At 43.5% G+C, this 18948-nt stretch overlaps 1 long non-coding RNA gene across 2 annotated transcripts in view; it reads right to left on the reverse strand.

The window, feature by feature from the left end:
- The window catches only part of LOC135910265 (uncharacterized), a 42825-nt gene extending 24283 nt beyond the window's left edge, over window positions 1-18542 (reverse strand). The window contains exons 1-4 of one of the 2 annotated variants that reach the window (XR_010566981.2): window positions 16814-18542; window positions 11665-11754; window positions 3038-3138; window positions 2031-2134 (exon numbers count right to left, since the gene is read on the reverse strand). This is a non-coding gene — a long non-coding RNA (uncharacterized lncRNA). The remainder of the gene's footprint in view (window positions 1-2030; window positions 2135-3037; window positions 3139-11664; window positions 11755-16813) is intronic. The other variant, XR_011508970.1, reaches the window with a different exon arrangement.
- Between the last annotated feature and the right edge of the window lie 406 nt (window positions 18543-18948).

An 18948-nucleotide genomic window follows, 5' to 3' on the forward strand; every position in this document is an offset into this window, starting at 1 on the left:
GTGGACTGCAAGCATGAGATACCAACCATATCACAGCTGCCAAATTCATATTTAGTGCTGGCAGTGACTGTATATTCCTCTTGACATAGCCTGAAACACAGCAACCTGCGCTTTGAAAGTGTACATGTACCCAACATCATAAATGCAAATTTTGCTGGTGACATGAAGCAAGGTATCTACAGGGTTTTTGTAGAAACGTTTTTCAGACTCGCAATCATAGAAACATTTCCATTATTCTTTTCAGGCCTGAATAATCCGCCAGCAAATATAGTTCATTAAATGGTGATAATGATTAAGGTTAATGACGCAAACCCCACTTTGGCCACAGGGTGCCAAGACAATGGCGATTCGTTGGCTCAAGGTAATGATAAGAAACAAACAGATAATCCATGTAGTAAAGCTAACTAAAGGCACTGGTGTATAAGGCCACATTAAACAAAAATTGACTCACCATCCAAGTCCTGTGAAAGTGGATGTCCAGCAAAACTGTTGCGAAACCACTGCTACAACTGCTGCGAGGGTATTCAATGTTTAATTTAGGGTTCCAGTGCTTGTTTTGAGCTCCATCTTTATTGAAACGTGTGCTGTTCTGTTGCACAGGTTATTTCAATGAATGTATGCACTGACTGCTTCACTTTACTGAGTGCTTGTAGCCGTGCATTATGAGGGGGTTGAGCCAGTGTTGATAATTTATGCTCACAAACAGACAACGAGAGGCTAACAGCTTCACTATAAAAAAAGAAAGAAGATACATTTTCTAAAAAACATTGCTGCATCAAAATGCGTGTATCATGGCCCACGCTTAAAATAACTCGCTCACTGGCTCTAGCAGGCAATAGCCAAACCAATTTTGATTCAGCAATCATGTTTGTGGGCAAGTAACTTTTTCAGTGGTTTTGTAAACGAGATATCCACTCAAAATGTGGGCCAAACATGTTGCCTTGCTCTTCTAGTTTATAGCACGTGACATATACAAGGGTGAGGGGGGTTAGCTCTTTTACCCTGCACACCATGCTATAGAGTTCGTAGAATATGCAAAAGTTTATGGACAAAATGCACCCTGACCAATTATTCCTTTTTTGCTTTCTGACACACACATCTCCAAATTGCTTTACATTGTTTAAAAGGTATTTGATTTTAAAACGTAGGGAACATTCAAAATAACACCCAGGTCTCATTCTGCATGGAAGCACCATATAGTAAGAGCGACGTGCACAAAACAGACGCTGATGCCGAGAAAACTACCGACATAAGGGTAGCTCCAGGTCGTCTCCAAAGCACAATGTTCCATGCTTTTTGTTTATATCTCACATTTCTTGCCATGGACACCACAACTGCCCCGATCGAGGTGGACACTTGAACTATGTCTAAGCACAAGTGCACATAATCAACACCATCTAGAAAGTGAAACGTGCGACCATATGGCGTTCCCTTAAGTACGTAGGTTACATTTCCCTACATGCATAACTAAAGCAGACACAGAAAGACGTGCGAAAGAAAGAGGCGTGCGCAGAAAGAAGGGCGAAAGAAAGGAGATGCGTCTCTGTTGCTAGGCAACACTTTTCTGTGCATTGCATGTGCTCGCAAGACCTGATGCACTGTCGTCTCCGCTCACCTGCATACTTCTTTTTGGGGCGCCGTCTCATTTTTTTCCAAACCCATGCATTGCGACATCCACTCTCTGGGCCTTGTCATCTGCTAGCCTATTGCTTCGACTGCTGTGAAGGATACATGGAAATCTAAACATACCCAGATTTCAGAATATTAGTTTGTACTACTGAAGTTTTGTTAACATCACAGGGAAACTGAATAACGATCATTATTCTGAAAAGTTCGGGTTTCTTAAGTTCGTAGTACTGAAATTTTTTACGTTGAAACTATGGAAGTCGGCAGAGAATTTCTGAAAAGTTTGTTAAAGTGGTGTTCGTAGTAATGAGGCTTCACCATACTTCAATAGGTAATGCTAGATGATCTTCGCCTCATCTCTACAAGAGAAGTCTTTTGGTTTGGCATGAGTCAAGACAGCTTACCTCCATGGCCTTTGGCGGAGCACTGGAAGAGTTGGGAGCTGGAGGAGATGGTTGGTCTCTTCATTGCAGTTTCTGTTGAATTTTCACTGTTCCACACCACGCATCTGCAGTTGGTCGTACAGTGAATGGAGAATAGGGCCAGGTCAGCAAAGCTATACTGTACTCCTGTGGACACATGCTGCTTCACAACCCTACGAGCTACATCGGCACAGTTAATGCTTGAAAACATGTAAGTGCCTTCGCACACTTTGGAGAGATACACATTTTCTCGAACTTGTAGCAGGTTCAGTATCTCTTTTGGTGCACGCATGAGAACATACAGCATGTGGACGACTGCCAGCTCAGGTACCTCTCGAATGCATTCGCACAGTTGTAAGAGTTGTGTTCATGTTTACTGAATTTAGCACACGTGAATTTACAATTCCAAGATTGTGAGCTATGATGAGACTCCTGGTATTTGGAGCATATCGGGTTTGAAATGTCCAGTTTCACTTAATGCTGAGAAAAGCTATAGTGCCTTTCCCAATCAGACACATTTAGTTAAAAGTGAGGACTAGGTATTGTATTCATATCTCTTTGTTGGCTGTTTCACTGTTGTGCGCCAAACAGCAGTACCTGCTTGGCCATGCATCACATTCAGAATATCCGCGTCTTTGCTGTTTAAGAAATCTAACTTCAACATGGCAAGATGGCAGGTTGATTCTAGACTTTTCTCCAAGATGAGACCTTTCATACGGTTTAAATTGTGATGCAGTGAAATTGTCTGATCAGTGATTGCAGCAAATGCGAAAGTGAGTTCCTTTGTATTAAATACACTTGAAAAGGAGGGCGTTTGAAAATTCTCAACATTTGTCTCTAGTATGGCATGCTCACCCAACACACAACCAGTTGTAAGTTTTTAGGTCTCTGGCAAGAACACATAGGGAAAGAAGTCAGTGAACCTGATCTTCGAAGCAGCCTCCAAGTTAGTGGTCTGGTGGTATGAATAAAGAGCACGCTGTTATCACCTTCTTATCGAAAACTGCTCAGATCACTTCAGCTTCAAGTGACGAATGGACGTCCACATGTTGACATGCAATGGACCTCTCTACAGCAACTGCCACTCCACCTGTAAGATGGGCATGCAGTGTATTCATTTTGAGAAATTGGTACGTTTCAGGTTAAGGCATCTTGAAGACTTTCGACCTCTAACTTTCTATTTTGACAGTCGCTCTGCCATTGAAAAGTATCAGAGAATGAAAAGCAACTGTTGTATCTGGAGGAGTTCATCGCGACCTGTCTTTCTTGCCACTCTCAGAAGCTTGCTTGTCTCTCATTGCTAAGGCTGATACAACAGGCACTACCGCCATAGACACTAGCAAAGAGCTGAAGGCTGGTCGAAAAGGGGCGATACCTCCCCAACCCATTTCAATGTAATGATAGATAATCTTAGCATCATCCCTACATGGGAGACCATGCAGTTTGACAAGGAGTAAAGAGAGCACACCTCAATGAGCATGGGTTTAGTACCGGAGGAGGTGGCTTGGTGGAAAAGGAACAGAGAACAGGGTCAGTGCAAGGGTGAGTGCTCACCCTGTTCTTTGTTCTTTTTCATTATCCCTTCCACCTTCCTTCTTTGCTCGTTCGGAGCTGCGCTACATATTTAAAAAGTCATAACATACCAACTCGGCCAAACTGCTATGCTTTGGCCCTAGCGAGATTCGTTTGCTTGATGTGTTTGACTGCAAAGAGTATCGCATATTCTTCCGTGTAAAAATACATGTGTGTGGATTCAATTTACCAGACATTTTTTTTAACAACGATGGTCCTACTGCTGTGTAAGCAACACCACAAGGGGACATAGAAATATGTTGCAAGAGTATGGCTTATGTGTAAAATTCAGCACAGGAATACTTCTCCTCACGTTCAAGAAAATGCGAATGTATGTGTGCCTGAGGTGCTCATCTTGATATTTCTATAAAAGAGACATCACACTGAACACTCTGCCACTCCCAAGGTGGTAGAAGCCACGTAGGAGCCATTAAGACATCCTCTAGAAGAGAGGCGCCCGTTTCTTCGGACAGTGCTTCCAACCGGATGGTCAGAGGAGGCCTAGTGGTTGGGTGGTTACGGAACAGCCTGGCTGTGGATAGGTCGTGAATAACAATGGCGTGGGTGATGGAAATCTCATTTCACCTTCAGGGGATACCGGAAACTTAAGTATATCCTTTGGAGATGTAGAGAAGATTTGTTGGATTCAATGTACAGGCTTTCTATAGGACTAGTCCTGAATGCCCCTGTAGCAAGACAGATATCCAGGTGGTGGACGGAATCTAGTATCTTCAAAGCACTAGGTGTGGCTGAGTTATAAACAATGGCTCCGTAGTCAAGGCCCGACTGTATAGGACTTTTGTACAAGCTCAAGAGGAATCTTCTTTCACTTCCCCAAGAAGTGCGAGTCAATAGCTCGAGCACTCATTACACTCTGGATTAGATGATACTGTGTCCCTTCCATCATTATGACTGACCTTGGCCGTCAATTTGACTCAACCTTATTTGCCACTCTATCTCACCCACTCAGCGTCAATCACATCAAGATAATCAACTGTCACCCGATATACAACGTGATCATCGAACGTTTTCACCGCTAACTTGCTTGTCACTGCTTTGCTTATGGCTTCAACTTCTCTTTTATCATGGATCAAGCACCTTCCTTTCGTTATGCTTGGCATTTGCACTGCTCTTCGCAGTGGTTCTTCCACCAACGCAGTCGAGGTTATGTTTGGCACAACTCTGCGAGTCCCTGGCGAATTCTTCAGCGACTCACCCACCGCACCAGCTGACATTTCCAACTATGCCTACAGTCTACGCAGCACTATGCGTACTTTCCTTCCCCCCCCACCCCCCCCTCACAATAACAACGTTAATCCTGACGTGTATATGTCAACGCTGGCCTTAAGAACTCCACACAAGTCTTTGTACACCACGATGCACAGCGTTCCTCCCTTACAGCCTCCGTGTGATGGTCCGTTCAAATTACTCAAGCGTGCGCCTAAAAACTTTCTTTCGCTCATCAACGGCCTGGAAGATGCGGTCTCCATCGACCGTCTGAAGCCTGCCTACTTGAACTCGGACGCTTTAGCCACTTCTGCTGTCACATTTTCTCCTGACCAGCCTAGTCCTACTTTCCGTGTGCATTTCGCACCACCGCCATCTGCACGTGGCCATTCGTCAAGCTTACAGCTTCCTCACTAGACGGGGGGCCCTGTAGTGCACTACTACCTGCCACAATGGCCCGGTCACAAAAGACGACAACATGCCTAGCATGCTGACGGTGCGCGAGCAGTGGAATCTGCAGCATCAGGCTTTCGTTTGATTGAATCAGTTCAACTAAAATAGAATTCATGGACACCAAGCATCAGCGTGTGTCTGGTTTTTCTTTACTTACAAGCTATTTTTAGCCCACAAGGTTATTTGATATACTTGCATCTGACTGTATAGTTTAAAGATCGGAAAGTGAGATGAGGTGGTGTGTAACGTTCGTGCATGCTTCCACGTGTAACGTTTCCGGTAAAGGTACACTTGTAAACAAATTGCAACAAAGTAATTCACATTACTGTCACTTACTTAACATATTTATTTTTTTATATCTCAAGCTTCTTCGAACATTGCAAGAGGCCATTTTTGCACATGTGTTATGTAGTTTATGCCCTTGCCTATCTTTCTTTGTTTTGTGGTCTTCAGGACAACGAATGCCACACGAAAACAGCAATATAACAAAAAGTGCCCTTACCAGAAGCACACAGCAGCCAGTGTTCCCAACACAACACAAAATAAGCACTCTGACAGCGTAAGCCTCTGAATAACATAGTTATGGGCCCTCACAAATATATAGACAAGGTGCCCTCTTTGCCTTTACCATGCACGAGTAAATCCTCCTTCCACAGAAAATGTCATATTATGCTTTCCGGGCAATTTTCGAGTACTGTCTGCTGTTACTAATTTTTGTTGCTGAGGTGGACTGCAAGCACGACACGCGACTTATATGACAGCTGCAAAATGCATATTTAGTAGTGGCAGTGGATGATTGCAGTTTATTGGTGCAAGGGCTAGAAGTGGCCTAGGAGCACCAAGACTATAATAATAGACTGCCATTAGCAAATGATTAATGAATAACGAGACGTAGATGAAACACGGCTGTATAGAGGCCTAAAAATATTTAATAAAAAGTGCGTAAATATGTTCGCAATAAAACCAAATAACGATACATATGCTATGTATAAATGACGTACTACGATGAGGTGATGTACTAAAATATGTTGCTACAAGGGGCACTACTGCCTCACCAAGGCCGTTAATCACGAGGGCCTGGAGGCATGTTACATACAGGTCGCTACTATCGCAGCATCAGCCTCTAGTAAGAGGGTGTGCTACAAATATTGTGGGTTTATAATGGACAAGAAATTGACATCTTGAAAAAATATTCAAAAATTATTTATTATTAAAAATTGGTTCTGCTCGAACAAACAATACCGGATGAAAAGGAATGTGGAATCTGTATACTAGACGAAAGTGCTACTTTGGTTCGGCTTCTGCTTCCCAACACTCCATCAAGACATTGAGAACGGTCAGCCTCCCACCACACCTACAACAGGGGGAAGCTTGACTACCGGTCAGCAGGCAAAAATGAGTACCATATGCATGTCTTATTCTCAGTCGACAGAAAACGACATCAGTTTGTCATACTTTTGTTACAGAAGGCCAATTTTGTATGTGCGGTTTAATTAAACAAAGTTTATAAGGGGTTTCACGGTCAGAGATGAATTGCCAAAAGTTTCGCAGCATTCTGCGCAAGAAAGGCTTGAAGTCTGTGGGAGGGATAGCTATGGTAGTGTTATAGGCTTTCATTGTTATGGATGTAGCAAGTTCTTCTGCAAGCATATTGCCCACTATGAATCTGTGGCCTGGCACCCAAAATGCTACAATGTGTTGGTTAGATGCATAATAGTATTCAGACACGATTAGGGGCCATAGATTACTGGATTCCTATATTTCTGTAAAGACACCAAGGCTCTTACTCCACTTAGGAAGTCTGTAAATATTACAGCTTTTTGCAGTTTTGATGCTTTGTGTGTTTTACAGCCGAGACTAATGCCTCAGCCTCTGTAGTAAAGATGCTCATTTCTGCATGCAGAATTGTTGAATTCCAAGAAGGATGGCCGACAACACGTCAGATACAGAATTAGGTACATTTTATGCGGTGGTATAAAATTCTGGACAGGAGTGGTTAGACTGGAGTTCCACAAAGTGCATACAGATATGCATCTCTGGAGCTAGCTTTGTAACTTTGACAAAGCACGTGTCGCGTTCTATCAGTTGCCACGGCCACGGTGGCAACAGCCTTGTTGGGTGCACATGTAGTGGGATGTTTATTTCCTCGCTCAGCTTCGCTACGTGTAGTGAAAAAGGTTTTCTCATTGAAGGTTGGTTTTGAAAGAGTGTGGCAGACGTCAAATTATTAATGGTTTTATAACAAGGGTGTTCAGGATTAGATTTCACTTTGAGGAAGTATGTGAATCTTATCTATGTTCTTTGCAGGTGGAGTGACCATTCATTAGATTCCATGTATAAACTTCGTATGAGACTAGTTCTGAAGGTGGCCGTGGCCTGGCAAATACCTAAATGGTGAACGGGATCCAAAATCTTCAATGCACTTGGAGCAGCAGATTGATATATTGCAGAACCACAGTCCATACGTGACAGTACGAGGCTCCTGTACAGGTTAACTAGGCAGCCCCTGTCAGTGTCCCATGTCGTCTGTGGGTGGCAGTGACTTTAATTTCATCCTCATATTGACTGAAACACAGCAACCTACACTTTGAAAGTGCAGCTGTACAGACCATCGCTATCACAAGTTTCCCTGCCCACACGCAACAAGGTATGCAGACTGTTTTTGTAGAAACTTCTTTCAGACGGGCAATTAATCCAACATTTCTGCAACTCTTCAGGCTTCAATAACCTATCAGAAAATATGCTTCATTAAATGGTGATGACATCTAGAGAGCAATCACATTCATATGCAAGAAACTTTTTTCAATAGTGTTGAAAACTACATGTTCACTCAAGATGGACGCCAAGTGTATCCCCTTGCCTGTGACATTGTATTGTATTGCCCGTGACACATACAAGGGTTAGGTGGCCAGCATTTTTAACCTGCACACCCTGTTATAGAGCTTCCAGAATATGTGCGACTTTATTGACAAAATGCACCTTAACCAATTATTCCTGCTTGCTGTCCGAGACACCTGTTGCTTTGCCTCGTTTAAAAGCTATTAGGTTTTTAAATGCCGGGAGCATTAAAAATAAAAGGCAGGCCTTCTACTTTAGCTGATGCTAGTGTGCATTCGTCACCTTACAAAGGCTTTGGGTTGACTCGAGGTATTGATGATCGAGGCATGATTTTACATGCAGCATTATGTCTATGGTATGTCATTTCATCTATGTTGAGTTGTGTTCATGCAGCTGTCAGGGTGGAAAGCTCCTTGAATTTATGCCAGTTTGGAACACGTAGATTCCATCACTTCAAACATAAAGGACACCTGTATTCTTCAGTTGGCTCAAGTAACACTGAAAATTATCACTTCCAAATAGCCTATCTAATCATTTGCCAATGCAGGCAAAGAAGTGCAGATGCAGAGACTGTGACGTCTTATGAAAAATTACTGTTATGTGTAATGCTACAAAAAGTAAGCAACCTTGTATTAAATGAACTTGCTACAGAGGACGTCTGAAGATTCTCAATAACTTTGCCAATAATATCATATGCTGACCTTCCCCACAGTGATTTGCAAGTGCATGTATGTCTCCAACAAGAATGTACGAGGAAGGACTAAGATGAACCAGATTTTCAATATCGCCTCTAACTTGGTGGTCTGGTAGTGTATATAAAGAACACACTGTTATTGTCTTGTTAAATAAAATCGCCCGTATGGCAACAGCTTCAAGTGGCATATGAATACTCCCATGTTGCAATTGCCATTTCATCTGAGAAATGTGGAATAAAAGCACTTCAATGTTGTCAGTATTTCATAAGAGACATCTAAGATCTTATAGTGCTTCTTGCATTGCCACTGAAACCTAGAAGAGAAATAAAAAAATTATGTGTGGGTGGTAGTCAAACTAAATGGCAGGCTTATTTGGAGCAGTTACTCATAGTCTTTTTTTTTTCGGCACGCTCAGAAACATGCTGTGCTCTTGGTGCTAAAGCGGATGGGCCAATGCTAAATGATCTTTACCTCATTTCTGTAAGAGGCGTTTTTGAGTTTGGCATGAGTCAAGACAGCTTACCTTCGTGTACTTGCAGCTTACCTTCATGTAGCTGGCAAAGAATATGGCGTTTAAATATAGGAGTGTGTCGTGCGCTTTGAGGTGTAGGTGCTCAATCACCTCATAAACTATTTGATCGTTTCCAGCAGCCGACTTATTGCAACAATTTAGTGCAGCCTGAAATTCTGCCATGTGAAAGATGGTTGCAAGATTCACTTCTTTTCCCTTTCCTATTCAGAGGTAGTTGCTCCACTTTTTGGTGGTACTTCAGGAATGTATCTGAATAATGGGATGAGCTAGAAATGTGCTCAACATGTGCCACTAGTGAATCAGCTTGATCCCCAAGATTATTTGCCTGTGTGTTCACTAATGGTAGCGGATGAGTCTGCAGACCTTTGATTTTGTTCTCTGTTCCAGGCTATTCTTTCATCAGTATCAGAATTAATGGTGCAAATTATTTTTGCACCTTCCCTTTTGGCACGACGGCATGTCCCTCTACTCTCAGACTTTATTTTCTTGACAACGATCAGATTCTCTGTAGTTGGAGAGTCTCGAAGATGGCTCTAAGCATTAATTTGATTTCTATGCGCTTCCTTACACTGGTCATTCCAGCAGAGAACATGTCGCTTACAGCGCAATCCATTTGTTTCGGGGATTCCTACTGACACCCCATCCACCACAAACGCCACGAAATATGCCACTGCATCATCGAGAGTGTACAGATGTCATACCAGGTCAAATGCGCAAGCTCCCTGTACCGTTGTAGTCGGTACAATCAACAACCCACCAGGGAGCATGTAGAAAGCACTCATCACCTTTTGTTAGTTTCGTGACAATGGGGAAATGGTCACTCCCGTAGCGATACATAATCCACTCCACTGAAGATGCGGCAAGGGTATACTCGATGCGATGCTTAAATCGATAGATGAGAATGTTTTGTTTGCGACAGTAGAATGTAGGCTCTTTCCCTTTTAGCAAGCAAGCATCTGTAGAGAAAAGGAGGTCTTCTACTAAGCACCCTCTGGCATTACGACAACCTCTCTAAAGAGTGTTGCGTGCATTAAAATCTCTTACGACAATATAGGGTTCAAGCATGTCATAGATAAAGATATGAAATTTTGTTTTTGAAAGATGGCAGTTCGGAGGGGTGTATAGGGAGGCAATTGTGACCAGCTTATAAAAGAGCCCCTCCTGGACCACAACTGTTGATAGCTGTTGATAAACAGCTGTTGATAAACAGCTATCAACATAAAGCTGTTGCTGCTGATAGACAAGAGCACTTATCACCTAGTGTGAAGATGCTTGGATATATTACTGATTGATGGCAGTACCAAGTTGTGTCTTCTGAACGAACTTGTATATGTTTTCTTTTTTTTTAATGATCTCTAGCGCCCAGTGGATGGCATGCCCTCTCCGATCGCGAGATATTGGATATCCTCTTCGATAGCGGCAGCGATGACTAGCCAGAAGGCAATCCCAGGTGTGAAGGCTAAAGGAAAGAAAACTGAATGCAAATGGGAGAGCGAAAAGAGGGGTGCTGCTTTGCACATGCCTCAGTGTTTTCAGATTTTTCACACTGTGAAACGCCTCTGACTTGTAAAAACTTCACAAAATAAAGTGTGAATATTTCTTAAATGTTGATGAATCTATTTTTATCAGTGCCCATCAAATAGTTTGCTTAGGCGCTCATGACGCGTTGGGGCTTTCAGTGAGAAAATGCGAGGCACGTATGGCACGCACATGCGCACGGCGGGCACCCCGCGAATGGGTTAATGTCATCTTGATCGTGCTGTAAAACCCGGACATTCCAATGCATTATTTGTGTATCCATGTTATATCTGTGTCGTGCTGTGTGGCTAAGAGATATAGATTAATGTTAGCTCATAAGACCTTTCCAGAACCTGTGATATAGCATTTTTTTTTTTTGTTCTTGGCGCTTGAGTTTTGCCGTTCCTTGGGCGTCTGAGACCGCCCTTGTGCTCGTATCCATCACCTCATCTGAGGCGGTGGATAGTGCCTGTTTATCGGGCTGTTAAGGGGGTTTTACAGCCTATCTGCATGGGCAGCGGCCCTGGGTCTGGCAGGCCTGAGGGTTTGCTGGTGCTCCTTGGCAGGGGCCAGAACAACACTACCTACTACAGCCGGAGAGGGGGGGGGGGGGGGGTCAAGTAGGGCGCTGGTGGCATGACCGCTGTCAAACTTTGTGCTACTTTAGAAGCCAACAAATGACGTGGCCCTGCCCCCCGGTGTGCCAAACCGGTGTAGAAAGGACTTGACTGATTGAATGAAAACACTTACATGCCTCTGGGAAACATTGATTTAGACTAACCTTCAGTTCCATTATTTGTTTTTCTTTTTTCCAGTGGCGCAGGATCGCGAGTAGACAGGTGGTCTCCTTCACAATTGGCACAGTGGGTTGCTGAAGGGCAGACGTCAAAAGAGTGTTCAGTGCAGCTACAGTTAGCACAAACAGCACGCCCTCTGCAATTTTGCGAAACACGCCCAAAACGCTAACACTTGAAGCAGCGACACGGATTTGGGATGTATGGCCTGACATGAAGCTTACAGTAACTGGTTTCGATTGATTCAGGAAGGTTGCTGGTTCCCAAAGAAATGACTATGCACCTAGTTGGTAATTGCTTGTCATATTGCCTTATTTTTATTCTTTGCACCTTGACAATGTTCTGTTCTTGCCATTCCTCTAGTAGTTCACTTTAGCTAAGTTCAACAAGGTCATCTTCCAAGATGGCACAGTGCACTGTGTTCATTGACCTATGTGGGCCTACTGAAACTGGAATGTCTCTGAGCGCTACGAGCTTCAAGAGCATGTCGTACTGTGGTTTGTTGTGAACATCGAGAAGACTGCCGGTTCCCACCTTCGCTACTTTATAACTTGGACTTACTGCATCAGTAAGAGATTTGGCTACAGGAAATGGTGAGATCATTCGTACTGTCTTAGTTTCATACTGACTGTGAACAGCATGGTACTTGGGGAAAAGACTTTTGGTTGCATGAAAAAAATTGAATGTTTTATCAATGCGTCTCCTCTTCAGGGAGCGATCACGTAGTGGTGGAAAAGCATTCACTATGACTAGGAATTTTTTAATAAATCATGTTTTTCCTTCTGAAGTTTCTTTCGTTGAACCCCTTCTTGGGGCCTATCTTTTTCTAGTTGAAAGTATGATCCATACTACTGTATATGCTTGAGAGCCTGCAACAAGATAAGCCGAGGTACACCCCTACAATTTTCGCGAGGACCCATAGCCCTCTGTTTGGCAGGGAGACAGAACACATTGGCCAAGGCTTGGCTAAGGCTTCAACCGACACCATTTGCAGTTTGTTACCCTCCACCTTTCGACGTATTGCCATGGTAACGTAAGCAATTGGTTGTAACAGCTCAAAGCGCACGTTGGTGGAAAATATCAACACTTTGATCACTGAAAGTGCTCCTGTGAAGCTATGGCTCATCATGAGAAAGTTTTGGCATACATAAAGGGACACTAAAGAGAAAAATGATTTCTTCTGTACCGGTAAATTACCTTTCTATGACACCAAAAACACCATTCTAACCACAATAAGGCACTTGGTAAATCAGAAAAAGTGCAAAAATGAAAGACAGGTGGTGACGCCTCCACGAAGTTCTCGCCGCTGGTCGCTGTGACGTCATGAATTTTGATGGCATCTTCTACACCCTACTTAGTTATATAGCGAAACAGATTGACTACATTGTGTTCTAAAGGAGCAAAGCATTAAACATTGCAAGTTTCGGGAACCTTTAATTGGCCAACGCGGCCGTAAAGCGAAACCATACTTTGGAATCCCTGACGTCTCACTGACATACCGGCGTCGGGGTTCCGGCGCAAAATTCAAATACTGTTTGATGAAAAGAGCGCTACGAAGACGCGGACGAAAGAACAACATGTATGACAGACATGTTCTTTCGTCCGCGTCTTCGTAGCGCTCTTTTCATCAAATATGCATAACCAACTCGCCCACATCAAGCTTCTGCTGCTTCAAATACTGATACTTCGACTTTCATTTACTCAAAAGGATAGACAGTTGGGCAAGTTGGTACGGTAACATGATTTTGGCTTCTAGCGCGAAGTGAAACACTGACACAGAAAGGAGCAGACAGGATGTGTTCTTCATTTTAATAAAAATTTAGTTGAGAGTTAGCGCTCGTCCTGTCTGCTCCTTTTTGTGTCCGTGTTTCACTTCGCGCTAGAAGCCAAAATCATGTTTCATTTACTCATCTAATAATCAAACTATTATCTTGAAATGACTGCCCGCAGGGTTCTCAAACAATGCTTTGTCTCAACTGTTTTATTGGTTGCTTTAGTTTCCCTTTAAGGATACATTATAATCCCAGGAACTTCAATGCAGGATGCACTAATAAAAGCGAAGAACATTTTCTTGGACACATGCTACCAATGCATAAAATAGAATCCAAAAGCTTTATGGACGTACATTAAAGGCAACAGTTGAGAGCATGTCATTGATTCCTCTCCTTGATCAAGACTGTAAATAGACAACAATCTCGCGAAAGCTGCTTGCTTCAATATTTTTTTACACTTGGTGTTCAAGTATGCACACAAGATGGCAACTTTCATCCTTGGTATTGTGAAATGGATAGCAAACCCACGAAACACAGGCTCCTTATCACTGTAATCCACCAAAACTACTCAGCAACGTTAAGCGAGTAACAGCTGCAGGCTTGACGATACAAAAAGTGTTGTTCAAGTGCATTCTCAGAGAAAAAATATCTATTTTGACAAGGTCGCTAGGAGAAATAGCCTCACCTCAAGACTGGAAAATCGCAAATTATGTGCTGCTGTTAAAATCTAACTGCTGTAGCATTGTTAAGAATTACCCCGAAGTTTTATTAACAAGTGTCACATGTAGGGGACTCTTGAACACATCTTTTTTTCTGTTATCGATCACTTGAACAGATATATTTTACTGAATATCGAACACAATGGCTTTTGCAAGGCTATTCCTGCATAACGCAATTCACTGCACTCGCACGATTTAGCAAATGCATTGCTTGAATGTTTCTCACTTCACTGAACTGTTATGCAATCTTAAAAACGCCTTTTACTCTGTCCATCTGACAAAAAAAAATGCAATCGTATAACATTTAAATTTAAGTAACTGTATGTATTAAAGGATATCTACACCAAGGGCTCCAGAGAGTAGTTATGCCCACCTGCCATGCTAAAGAAGTCGAAGTGACTCCGGGTGTACCGCAAGCTTGAGTGTTTGTACCACTGCTGTTAATAATTTACATGAAATATATATTTAGAAATATTACACCATATATGACACTATATGCTGCCAATTCTGTGCTGTAGAAGATAATTATGAACACAGATAATTTTGCTGTTTTGCAGACTTACATTAATAGGACGTCTGGGAGCTGTGATCACTCACACATGCAGGTTACATACAGAGAGGAGTTCATAAAAGCTTTACAAGAAAAAAAAGAAGGGCTGATGACACCGATTAGTGAGTTGCCAAGTACCCTTTTCTCACCTGAATTCCTCTGACATCGTCATACCGATCACATAAGTGGGATGTCACAGAGGGGACTCATACTGAGGCCAAGCAGGCCCATGTCATCATGCGAGTTCTCTTCACAAGGATTGCTCCTTTAGTGAAGAGTACAAGGTTGAAAGGATTAGGAACGGAAGAGTGCTCATTTACATTGGAAAGTGAAGCTTATTTACATAGAACAAGAGGTACTCGTACTGGCTGGAGCATGGAGCGCAGTATATCGTTATCATAGCATGAGCTACAGGTCAGAAGGCTACATCTTTTTGGTGAGCACACATCAGAGCACAGTAGAATAGCACAGGTATCCGCATTTAGCCTTTCTGTCCTCCCTAGATCCCTAGGCCAGTGAAATCGTCGGTCACATCATCTTCCAATCGAAGCGCTCGCAGCTGCCTTGAGGGCGTGTGTACAATCTCTCCAAAACATATATCTGAACGCTATCGGATAAATACCGCCGTGCGCACATGGCTTACTCTCCCAGATAAAGAAAGGGATGCTAAGCCAGTGAAATCTGCCGTTACACCATCATCAAATCAGAGTCCTTGTAGTTGCATTGGAGTGCGAGTGCACACAATCGCTCCGGAACATTTCTTCACTGAACACCATCACATAAATACCCCTGGGCCTGCATGGCTCACTGTCCTAAGAAAGGGATCCCTGTAGTCAGGGTTGTCACACTTGACTGCAATTGGGCACTTTGGCTCCTGGTATGGCCCAGAAGTGACCATAATGAATCTGCGAATAACAAATTTTTCCAGGAGTTTCTTGGTCTCAGCGTCGTGCCATAAATCAACCTCACAGCTGTCAAGTGCATTTCGCCTTGGTGTCGCCGCTGGTCTGTCCGAGGGAACGTATTGTGAACCTGAAGAAGTGATTGCTCATAGTAGGGCAGCAGAGGCTGGAAGATCACATTCCGCACTGCCAGATCGTAACAGTACATACATGCAGCTCTTGAATGAACCCCTTCCACGATGTCATGCGTCGCTTTAGGTACGCGACTGGGTACGTACTGCTGTTTGAAGAAACTCCTTGATGCCAACTTGGAGCAATGGGTATGTACAAGCTCAGTACTGGTCTTTAATGAGTCTCTTCAATGCCAACTAGGTTAACTCTGTGTGCGCCAGTAGGTGTGTGCCACTATACAATGATGAAACAAACCTACGTCACATACCTTGGCTTTGCCCGACTTGGTTATGCCAAAACAAAATGCTAAGGACTTCTGCTTCATCTGTGAACTACTTCATTCGGCTTGGACCAGTGTTTGGAGACAGAACCCTATAGGTTTGTCTATGCTAGCAATACGATGGTAAAGCCGCTAAATGAAATAAAGTTAGTGCCATCTCCTCCACCTGTGCTGGGCTTCACTCTCTGTTCTGTCAACCGTGGCTTCCCCTACAGGGTGCTGAACTTGCAGACGCTCTTCATGCATCTCTGTTCAACCCTAAGCAAGCAGCGAGAACACAAAGCACGAATCTATATCAATAGTCGGCACTCTTTGTCGGCATCGCAGATTGTGTTCAAGGTAGGGTCCCCACGGTGTTGCCATTGCCGCAGTACATTTCGTCACACTTCATAACGGTTTGATGTGGGTGAATAAGGTACTGAAGAGAAATACCGGCTTATAATGTTTCAAACGTAATAAGCGCACCTGTGTGTTTACATACCGTCACCGATTTTTTACGAACGGTGATACACTCAAAAGGTGCTGCTAGCATACATTCAGGCCAAGCAAAGACTGCACATGAAATGTATGACTGAGTCGACAAAAAGCATGTGCGTTTGAAGACTACTTGATTGAAGTCAGGCAAGAAAGTTGCAAATGCAGCGGAAACATGCGACACTTAGGAAAAGCAAAAACTAATGTAGCCGCGTACAACAAATGGCAGCATATGAGGTTAGTGATGAGCAAAGAATCGCTCGCCTACCTCAGAGAGCCGGGACCATTGCGTTGCGTTGAAATCACCCCAGCTGATTCTTCGAAGCCAAACCTCCCTCTGGGCCGAATCTCACTTGGCAGATGGAATACAGAATAGTTGCGTGCCATCCCTTTCACTTGTGCTGTAATCGAAGGCACAGCAACACTGCATTGCAAACATACAAATTCGTACAAAAGCACAATGGAGGTGTGAAACATGGTGCCTGGGTACACCGCTCGCAATGTTTGGCACCGTGAAGGCGGCGGAAGCAAAAAACAACCAACAAAAAGGCACGGGAGGAAACACGACGGTTTTCAGCCAATGGGAAGGCCCAGCGTCAAGGTAAAGCGCGGGAGAGGAGGACAGTGGTAAACTTCAAAGACTGGAGCTGCTTTTGATTTGTATTGGGCAATGTACACGAAGGGGCACCGCTTCTACTTATGCGTAGATGTGTTGCACTGGAGGCGCAGCAACTTCGTTGCATCAGAATATGTGAGCATTCTGACATTTCGGAGGGCTTTCATATTGTTCTAAGGACTGTTGCTGCTTCGATGAGAATTTGAAATGACGATCCTTTACAAAGTTGCACAACAAAGCAAGCATCGTTGCCAAGCTCAGTACATAAACTGCTCCAATAAGCGAGAAGACTTATGTAAGAATTGAGCTTGCTCACATTCATTAAAGAACACTTATGCTCCCATATTTTCACATCACATTCACGAAAATGCTGGTGGACTGCCTTGAGATCCATCTACTGTTGCATTTCCCTTCTGAAAACCAGTAACCTATCCATGCATGCTTGTACGCCTGTCAGACCGCCAAGCATACTTTTCACGATGCGCTGAAAAATAGCTGGTGAGTAAGACACTCCAAAATGTAGGCGATTGAAGGAAAGCAACCCTTTGTGGGTAGTGATGGTCTTCAACTTCTTTCACGTTTCATCAGATAGAATCTGGTTATAGGTATCCTACAAATCGAAAATGCTGTAGATGTCTCCATTGTGCACTGCTGAAAAAATATCGACGACTGGAAGCAGATTATGTTGTGACACATGCTGCATTTACAGTTAGGTCGTAGTAAACACAGATCAACAGATCCATCTTTCTACAGTACCAGCACAATTGGTGTAACCTATCCTCAGTGAGTCACAGGAGAAAGCACGCCCGACTTGACTAGCCTTTCAAGCTTTTCAGTCACCTTGTCTCACACTGCATACGACAGTAGCCTTGCCTTGACAACTACACAGGGGCTCCCCTCTTGACGTACAGGTGAACAGGCAGAGCTTTGAACGGACCTAGTTCTGGCTTGAAGACGCTGATACTGCAACATTTCTTTGAGGTCCTTATGTCGTCTGCTACTACTCCTGAGGTTTGGGACTGTAGCACCTGAGATTGTTCAGGGCTCGAATAAGGTTGCAACCAGATAAACATGGCCCTGAATGATGAATTACTGTCATGGAAGCAGTCAATGACTTGCACTCATAGCAAACTGTCATTGTAACCTTGCCAGCCATAGCTAGAGCTCCCAGTTATCAGGACAACCTTAAGTCTGTGTTCTTGGTTTTAAGCCACATTGTGCAGTGTATGTTGTAGACGTTGCAGGGAATGACGCATAACAGGGCGCCAAGGTCCATTTTCATCGACGCCTTCACAAAACATGTGCTGCACGCCACGGATGACTTCATTACTCAGCACCGACACTTGGCTTTTGGCGATTGTGAACAGTCACCAAAGTTGCATTTGTCAGCTTGTCTGAGCTCGACGATCAACTGCTGCGGTGATTTGTCTTCATTTTGCATAAGAATAACAATCTGAAGCTTTTTCTCCAACCTGGTTTGGCCTGGGTTTCTAGAAGACCTCCAGAATTTCAACAGCCTCCTTGTAGGTGAATTGGTTCATCTTACAAGAACATCACCCATTGAATACGTCAATTCACTTTGATCTAAGAGCCAAGACAAGAAGTATTGTCTTATTTGCATCCTTTGCAATGCTGTTGCCTCATCAAACGGTGGTACTTGTCACTACAATGCACAAACAGCAAAGCCCTTGCATTCCAATATGTGAATACATTTCTTGTTGCCATTGCTACACCATGCTGGCAGGCTGAGACAAAGTATTAAGACACAGCAGACATACGCTGCCAAA

The sequence above is a fragment of the Dermacentor albipictus genome, chromosome 10 (assembly GCF_038994185.2).
Source record: "Dermacentor albipictus isolate Rhodes 1998 colony chromosome 10, USDA_Dalb.pri_finalv2, whole genome shotgun sequence".
NCBI classification, from domain to species: Eukaryota; Metazoa; Arthropoda; class Arachnida; order Ixodida; family Ixodidae; genus Dermacentor; species Dermacentor albipictus.